Genomic DNA, 9,402 nt, shown 5'->3' with positions numbered 1-9,402 from the left:
TTTTGTAAAATCAAAAATGAATGTATCGAGTCATTTGGATATCAATGCAAAAATAAAATTATCAGAGCACTCAAAAAAAATAGATGTATCAGAGTAATTTTTTAAAAAATATCAAAATAAAGATAAAAATAGATGTATCAGAGTAAAAAATGGACGTATCAGAGGTATATCCATGCAAAATACTGTATCAGAGCAAAAATTTAAAAAAAAAAATTAAAAAGTGCAGATAGACAATATACTACTTTCTCCTCCTTTTTGACATCATCAAAAAATGGACTAAAGGGAGTAAGATTTTTCATGGTTGTATATCAGGTATTAAAGTAATAGTGCAGTCATCCAAATATAACAGTTATTCATTCATTTATTCATCCAAAAAAAAGAAGTGAGCTATATAAAATGATAATAATAGCTCATTCATTAATTACAACAAAAAGAGAGGTTACAAGAGTCATAATATATATCTATGAGCATAAAGCTCTCATACATTCAACTACTAAAATAAAATACAACTAAATAACCTAGAAAGTTTGGTACAAAATGATCAGGTTAATGAGAATGGGCATCGAGCTCAAGATCAAGATAGGTGAAACAAAATCAACCTCGTCCTCGATTGAAAGGTCTGGTCCGAGAGGAAGATGTCAGAGGATGAAATGCAATAGGCTGGCTCACTAGATGCGAAGGGCCTAGATAAAAGCTGAGTCCTGATGGCATCAAGCTGGGACAGGACCCCCTTCACTAAAACTCGGAGCCCATCAAGATCAGAAGATACAAAGTCTCTGGAGTCTCTGATGTCTGCTCGAATCAGCTCAAGAGAAGAACGAAGCTGGCTATGGAATCTCTCTATCTCTCAAGTCAAATCAACCAATTGAGGTGAAGAGATGGTCGATGTGCTCGCTCTTGCCAATAGAAAATCAAAAATCTGTTTGATCTCCCTCTCAATATCAAAAATCTTGCCACTGAATCTGAGTAGGGAGCTCTCCATACTTTTCAGTCTAGTACTCAGATCAGATAAGAGCTCCATCAATAAAAAATATGTGGCATGACAAAGAAGTCTGAGGAAGGATCAGAGAAAGAACTCGACGGAAGCTGACGATACTGCTGTTGCTGCACCTGCTGGAGAATCTGCTCCTGATACTGCTGAAGTGGTGAAGCTACTGAAGAACCTAATCCTGAAATCATTGCTACTGAACAGATAGAATCTCTGCCACTGTCTCAGCCAATAATCCCATATCCTCACCCTCCAAACTAAAAGATGGCACGGTATGGCTCGATGGGGGTACTCTGACTGAGGGTCCTGCCTTAGGCTCTGATACAGGGTGATCAACTGGACTCTGCCTAGGCATAGGTGAAGATGGACCCTCTCCCTCAGCGTGCTCTTCTTTCTCATCATTCTCCTCCTCAACTGCAGCTACATGACTCTTGGCCCAATGGCCATCTACTCTGACAAACTCCATGCGTCGAAAGGAGTGGTTGTTGTAGTGTCGATGTATGACAATCTATAAACAATCTCTCCCTCAAAACTCACTCTAGACTCTCTAAAAATCACTGTGAGAGCCATGCCATATGGCAAGGGAGCCTTGGATCTGTTCAAGGCTTCCCTCATAGCATCGATCATCAGGAAAGATAGGTTCAAGAGAGTCTCAAAAACAACATAGTGCATTAAACAGATATCCCTACCAGTCATCAAATCATATCTTTTCCCTTTGGAGAAGAAAATTTTAGACACCATGTGGTGGAGCAATCTCATCTCCACACTCAGATTCTTGGCCTCAATTTTCAGAAATCCTTCATATCTTCTCTTCCAAGGATAGTCCTAGGTCCAATTTTCTTTTTAGATAGCTCATCTAGGCAACTACCCTCAAAAGGAATATGAAGGAGTCTACCTAGCCTAGGTGCATTCAAAATAATTTGGACTCCCTTCACAGTAGATCTCAAAACACCATCAGAGAAGACTAAATTTGAGTAAAATTTCTTAACAAGATCAATATAAACCAGCTCAGATAATTGAGGAAAAATCTCCATCGATGCTTAATTAATTTCTCTCTAATGAAAAACCATCACTCTTCAAAAATTGAAAATCTATATTTCTATCGAAGGCTACTTTTCTTGCAGATAGAGGGATCTTACTTGGTGTAACCATGGAGAAGCTTGGGTTGGTGCTTGAGCTACCTTTTCCTCCATTCCTCGGCCTCCAAAGACCTTACAGATTTTTTTCTCTGCGATAATCTCATTTTAGGGGCCATTATCCCAAGGAGAGGAGGAAAATCGATCAAGAGGGTAGAGAGGGATGAGAGATGGAAGAAAATGAAGAGGAGAAGAGGGTTTAGGAGAGTTTCTCATGGATTTTGCAGGTTAGGATTTGAAATTTGGTGGAGATCAAAAGGATAAGTCGTGAGAGAGAGAGAGCAAATAGCTTTGAGGTCGGTGGAGATCTAGAAGGAGATTTTTAGGTTTGGGACAAGAGGGAGAGGAAGGATTTTGGGTTTTGAGATGCCCCAAATAGCTTTTAAATAGAATTGAAAATGGGTTGTCTCAAGGGAGAAGAACCAGACCCGTTCAAATGGGATGCTCCATCCAAGATTACATCAAGCGATTAAAAAAAATTTAAAAATAAGAAAAAATTTAAAAAAAAAAAATTTGAAATAGGTCATATCAAGTTGAGATGATCATAAGGAGTCTAGATAAATTTTGATATGATTTTTGATTGAGTATTTAAATAAAAAAAATTGAGAAGATATCTGAATAGCACTGATGATTTTTAATTATCTTGAAAAAATCTCAAAAAAAAAGATAGATAGCTTCCAAAATTAGGATAATGTAGTCAAAAAATTTTTAAAAAAATTTTGAGAGTGAAATTATGATTGAAGTTCAAGCAGAAGGGTCTAAGATATCCAATTCCCTTCTAATTTCACAAAATTTATTTTTATTTAGTTCTTTGATGAAAATATCAGCTAGTTATTTTTTAGTATTTATGTATTCAAGTGTTATGTCATTATTTTGAACATATTCTCTTATGAAATGATGTCTAATTTCAATGTGTTTTGACCTAGAATGTTGAATAAGATTTTTGATCAAATTGATGGCATTAGTATTATCACATCTTATAGAGATGTTTTTAAGTTCAATACCAAAATCTATGAGTTGCTGCTTAATCTACAGGATTTGAGCACAGCAACTTCTGACTGCAATGTATTCGACTTTGACCATAGATAATGCTATCAAATTTTACTTCTTGCTAAACGAAGAGATTAAGTTCACTCTTAAAAATTAGTAAGTTTCACTAGTACTTTTCCTATCTAGTTTACATCCAACAAAGTCTGCATCTGAGTAACCTATTAAATCCATAGAAGATTATTTTGAGAACCAAAGTCCTAGATTTTGTGTTTCTTTAAGTATCTAAAATTTTTTTTAACAGTATTTAAGTGAGATTCCTTAGGATTTGACTGATATCTAGCACAAATGCATATACTGAACATTATATCAGGTCTACTAGCAGTAAGATATAATAAAGAGCCTATCATACCTCTATAAAGCTTTGAATTAATATTTTTATTATGTTCATCTTTTTGTAATTTACAGGAAGGGATCATAGGTGTACTTACAATTTTTAAGCTCTCCATTCTAAATTTTTTAATAGTTCTCTTATATACTTACTTTGGATGATGGAGATCTCCTCCTTCATTTGCTTAATCTGGAGTCTGAGGAAAAAAATGGGTTCTCCCATCATGCTCATCTCAAACTCTTCCTGCATGAGCTTGGCAAACTCTTGATACAAATCTTCACTAGTAGACTCAAATATAATGTCATCAACATATATCTGTATAACTAAAATTTTTTATCTTTTCTTTTTATAAATAGAGTTGTATCAATTTTTTTTTTGAAAAATTATTTTCTAATAAGAACTTACTTAATCTTCCATACCAAACCCTAGGAGCTTATTTTAAACTGTATAAAGCTTTGTTTAACTTAAATATATGATCTAGAAATTTATGACTTTCAAAATCTGGAGGTTGTTCTACATATACTTCTTCAGCAATATAATCATTTAGAAAAGTACTTTTAACATCCATTTGAAATAATTTAAAGTTCATAAAATAAGCAAAAGCAAGTAGCATTTTATTATTTCCAGTCTAACAACAGGAGCAAATATTTCATCAAAATCAATTTTTTCTTGTTAATTGTATCCTTTAGCAACTAATCTTGCTTTATTTCTTATTATATTCCATCTTCATCTAATTTATTCGTATATACCCATTTAGTTCTTATTATGGGATGATTTTTAGGTGTAATAACTAGTGTCCATACATTGTTTCTTTCAAATTGATTTAACTCTTCTTGTATGGCAATTATCCAGTTATGATCTTTTTCAGCTTCATCTATTGTTTTAGGTTCTAGATGTAAAACAAAAGCTACATAATTACAAACATCTTTAAGAGAGAATCTAGTTCTTACCCCTTGTACCAGATCACCAATTAATAATTTTTTGGAGTGATTGTGGACATACCTCCATTCTCTTGAAAGATTACCTGTATCTTGAGGTTGTTCTTGAATGTTCTGATCATTGATATTTTCATGCTCATATTTTTATCCAATTGATTCTTATTTTGCTCATCTAAGTCATTGATGGTGAGTTCTTTCATTCCATCTTCTATGATACCTGCATCATCAGCATCCTCTCTCTTCTTTGATGGCAGATCATTAGTTTCATCAAAAACTACATGAATTGACTCTTCCACTACTAGTGTTCTTTTATTAAATACTCTAAATACTTTGCTAGAAGTAAAACAACTAAGAAAGATAGCTTCATCAGATTTAGCATCAAATTTACCTAAGCTATCTTTATCATTATTTAAAACAAAGAAGCAGCAATAAAAAATATGAAAATAGCCTATATTAGGTTTTCTACCCTTCCATAATTCATAAGATATTTTTTTTTTAAAATTGATCTTATTAAAGCATAATTTAAAATGTAACATGCTGTGTTAATTGCTTCTGCTCAAAAGTACTTTGGGAGCTTATTTTTACATAGCATGGTACGAGCTATTTCTTCTAAGATTCTATTTTTTCTCTCTACAACTCTATTTTGTTATGGTGTTCTAGGTACTGAAAAATTATGATCTATACCCTTTTCATCATAAAATTTTTTAAAATTTTTATTTTCAAATTCAGTACCATGGTCACTACGAATAGAAATAATTGATGAATCTTTTTCATTCAAAATCTTTCAATAAAACTTAGAGAATGCTGAAAATACTTCATCCTTAGAAGCTAAAAATAAAACACAAGTGAAATACAAAAAATCATCAATAATTATAAAATCATATCTTTTACCTCCTAAACTAGTTATTCTTGTAGGACCAAATAAATCCATATGTAAAAATTCTAAAGATTTAGAAGTTGAAATAATGTTCTTAGATTTAAAGAAAACTCTTATTTGTTTACCTATTTGACATGCATTATAAATTTTATCTTTGTCAAAATTAGTTTTTGACAAACCAAAAATCAAATCTTTTTTAATGATTTTAGAAAGTGTATGCATACTAATATGTGCAAGTCTATGGTGCCAAAGCCAACTAGTCTCATTAATTTTAGCATTCATAGCCACAAGACATTGCATATTTTGTATGGAAAGATTATCCAAATCAACCATGTATATATTGCCATGCCTATGTCCAATGAATTTAGTGCTATCATCAGAGGGGCTAGTTACAATACACATAGATGATTCAAAAATCACTTTGTAACCTTTATCACATAATTGACTAATACTTAAAAGAATATGCTTGAGACCATCTACAAGTAATATATTTTCAATACAAGAGGAGGAAATGATATCAATATTACCAATGCTGATGATCCTTCCTTTGTCTTTATCTCCAAAGGTGATCATCCCTCTATTTTTTGCTTCCAATGTGATGAATTGAGATTCATCACTTGTCATGTATCTTGAGCACCCACTATCAAGATACCACTTTCATTTTGTCGCTTGGGATGCAAGACACACCTGCATACATAAAGTCAAGTTTTGACTTTAGGTACCCAAGCTAATTTGGGTCCTTTAGGTTAGTCATAATGGTTCCTTTTGGAGCCTATATTTTCTTAATATTTCTATCAACAAATTTATTTGATATAAGCTTTATGTCCTACTTTATCGTATTTAAAACAAGTAATATTTAGTAATTTACTCATGGATGCATTAACAAAAATATTTTTCAAAAATTTTTATTTTTTAAGAGTGTTATAGTTAAGTCTGACTTTATCATATACAGCTTTTTGACTATCAATAATTATTTGATGTTTGTTTGAACTTAATGTAAATCTATCAACTATAGGTTTCAACTTGGTTACCTCTTCCTTTAGATTTTTATTTTTTTTTACAAGAATTTTATTTTGGCTTGAAATTTTATCTTTTTCTTTTAATAGAGATTGATTTTTTATTTCTAATTTTTATTTTTGCTATCAACTTCTTCTTTTTCTTTAGCTAATACTTGATTTCTTAATTTCAAATTTTTATTTTTTATTGTTAATTTTCTTAGATCATCCAAAAGTTCATGAAATGCTTCTTGTAGTTCATTATAAGAGAATTTATTTTAAGTTTCGGAGGTTACCTCATTTTCATGTGCTATAAGTACAGGTTGGCTTCTTCATGAGATTCTTCATCTGTGGTGGAGTCATCACTGTTACTCCATACAGCCATCATAGCCTTTTTTTTTTAACTTTTTTTGACCTTTCTTGAGCTAGGTACATTCTAATCTGAAGTGGCCCAGCTTCTTGCACTCATAACAGATGATGGCTTGTTCTTTTTCTTTTTATTTACTCGACTTCTCCTTAGCTGGTAGTCTTCTCTTGGTCCCTTGTCTCCTTCTCTTCATGAAACATTTGAATTTTTTGATGATTAAGGCCAAATCCTCATCTTTTTCGCTGTTCTCTGATTTTTTAGTATCTTTTTTTTTTTGAGTTGTCGACTTGAGAGGATAGTCTTCTTTTTTTTGATCTCTTCCTTAGAGTGTTGCTTCATGATCAACTCATGAGTCATGAGAGATCCAAGTAGCACTTTCAATGGTAGAACATTTAAATCTTTGACTTTTTAGATTGCAGTGACCTTTGCCTCCCACGATCTTGGTAAAGATCTGAGCACTTTTTTCACAAGATCACTGTTAAAATAATATTTGTCAAGACTTTTCAAACTATTTATGATGTCAGTAAAATGGATGAACATTTGAGTTATTTACTCTTCAAGATTCATTTCAAACAGTTCATAGTTGTGCACAAATATATTGATCTTAGATTCTTTTACTTGGTTTGTGCTTTATATGTGACTTCTAACCTATCCCAAATTTCTTTAGCTGAATTGAAAGTAAAAATATATTTAAATTCTTTTACATCTAAAGCACAATATTAAATATTGATGGCTTTAGTATTGAGCTGAGCCATTTTCTTATCAAATTCATTCCATTCATCTTCCGGCTTAGGGAGAGACACACCATCAATCAATTTAATGGATGTGTGTGGTCTATTTACTATGATACTCCATATATCATAGTCAAGTACTTAAATAAAAATTTTCATCCGAGCTTTCTAATAGGTGTTGTTTGATCCATTGAAAAGTGGAGATCGATTTGTAGATTGCCCCTCGGCTAGGGATGTGCCAAATTGGGCTGCCATAGACCTTTGGCTCTTGATGGTTAAATCAAGCAAGGACTAGAGCATCGAGCTCTGATACCACTTGTTGTCCAGATATGGAGCCCAAGAGGAGGGGTTAATTGGATCTTTTTAAAATTTTAAGATTAGTGTACTAAAAGTAATGTGCTAAAGTGTTGAATAAAGTGAGTTGATTTGCAATGAAAATGAAATCAAATACAAATGATAGGTATGCAAGTATAAAGCACAAAAAAAAAAATGATACAAGCACAATAAATACAGAATTTATAGTGGTTCGATACCAATCTTGCACCTACATCCACTCTCCAAGTCTCTATTTGAGAATTCAATCCACTAAAAAGATTTCAATAAATATAATACATCGGACAACTCTGACCCTTACTATCCAAGCAAGAATACTTATTTTTTGGATATAAGCCAATCCTCAACAATCTGAACCTGATCAATCCAATTGAGTTTTGGAACCCCCAAAACTCAAAAATCCAAGTACAATGTGAGTAAAATAGAGTGCAAAAATTTCAGTACAAAATCCTCTTAAATGAACATAATAAATATAATAGAAATACAATACTTAAGGGAAAGAGAAGCTTTTGCTGAATACCCTTAGTGAATTTCACACTTGATTGCAGTTGGAGAGTGGTTGGTGAGTTGATTGAATGCTTCTTTTCCTCTCTTTTAAAAATTTTTAAATTTTTCTCGGATGTGAGTTTTCAATCCTTTCAAAACTTATAATTTTTTAGTTCAAGAGAGTATTTATAATCATCATTTATACTTAAAAATATTTTAGTATCAGTTTAGAGCCATTGGAGAGTGTCTAATGCATATTAAATACACCAAAAATAGACTAAAAACTAGTCGTTACGCGTGCTTGTAGGAATGAGATGTCTCACTGGCAATGAGATGTCCCATAGGGTGCCCTAATTAACTAGATAGAAAGTTTAACTTTTTATTTTGGTTTTAGGATCTCAGGGATCATTCCAGGTGGATCGTTTCACTACATGGGTCATCCCATATGGGTCATCCCACTGCATGCCATAAGACAAAATGAAGCATGCCGGCTACCGAATGAAAGGAGATGATCCAGATGGGTCGCTTCATTTTATACCAATCCAATTTTTCATATATTTAAGATCTGAAATTTATCAGAATACTTTCAAATACTCTCAAATGGCTTCAAATCAATTAGACACTCTCAAAAGGCTTTGAAAACTTCTCCAACTTGCAGAAATTTCAATTGTACACTTGATAAGGCTTTTCAAATTCAATCTTTTGGACTATCTGAAATATCACACAAATATTCTTCAAAGATAAAAAAACTCATTAGTAGTCTTCTCAAATGATTTGTGATCATCAAAATCAATTTTTAGAGCAAGAAAGCTGCTTCTGCAAGCTTCATCATCCAATAACTCATCAAAGCATATCTACAATCAATAGAACATCACATTTGTAATAGGATTTTATGATATTTAACAGGGTTTCATAAAAATAAATTAGAACATCTTGATCTACATAATGTGAGTGCATACTGTGATTTTTTTGTACTTTTATCAGAAAATTGAATATTGCAGTCGAAATGATCGAATTGGTATTTCATATCCTTGCACCATCTCTTCAAAAAGTACTTATCTGAAATATGAAATACTTCACTTTGATGAAGGACTAATAAGGCATGCTTATATAAGTATCCACTGAATTGAAAGGATCGAAATTGGTATTTGACCTCTTCCAAATAGTTATCGT

This window comes from Elaeis guineensis, chromosome 13 (assembly GCF_000442705.2).
Source record: "Elaeis guineensis isolate ETL-2024a chromosome 13, EG11, whole genome shotgun sequence".
Lineage (NCBI taxonomy): Eukaryota > Viridiplantae > Streptophyta > Magnoliopsida > Arecales > Arecaceae > Elaeis > Elaeis guineensis.
The sequence above is the reverse complement of the archived record's forward strand: the minus strand, read 5'-3'. Positions refer to the sequence as shown.